Source organism: Penaeus monodon, chromosome 24 (genome assembly GCF_015228065.2).
Source record: "Penaeus monodon isolate SGIC_2016 chromosome 24, NSTDA_Pmon_1, whole genome shotgun sequence".
NCBI classification, from domain to species: domain Eukaryota; kingdom Metazoa; phylum Arthropoda; class Malacostraca; order Decapoda; family Penaeidae; genus Penaeus; species Penaeus monodon.
Genome location: NC_051409.1, coordinates 38,484,904 through 38,485,156, shown reverse-complemented (window position 1 = coordinate 38,485,156; position 253 = coordinate 38,484,904). Strand labels below are relative to the sequence as shown.

Here is a 253-nt window from a genome sequence, read left to right as displayed (position 1 = left end):
AAGAGAGCGGGAGATATATAAGAGGAAAGGCAACAGACAGTTCGATTAAAAAATAAGACATATTGTGATCTAAAAAAATGTCAGTTCAATCTGGGATTGAAAAAAAATAACATGTGTGACAATTAATGATCTGTGGACGAAAAATGTTATGTCTAATTAATAAAACATTACTGGTCGGCAAATAGAGTTTATGCCTTCAGCAGATGTTGAAGCTTATACATAGACGCATGATATATTTAGATTATATACATGC

General features: G+C 31.6%; 1 protein-coding gene across 1 annotated transcript in view; it reads right to left on the bottom strand.

Moving 5' to 3' along the window:
- The window catches only part of LOC119588965 (cGMP-inhibited 3',5'-cyclic phosphodiesterase A-like), a 64,821-nt gene that overhangs the window by 27,392 nt on the left and 37,176 nt on the right, over window positions 1-253 (bottom strand). The window lies entirely within an intron of this gene.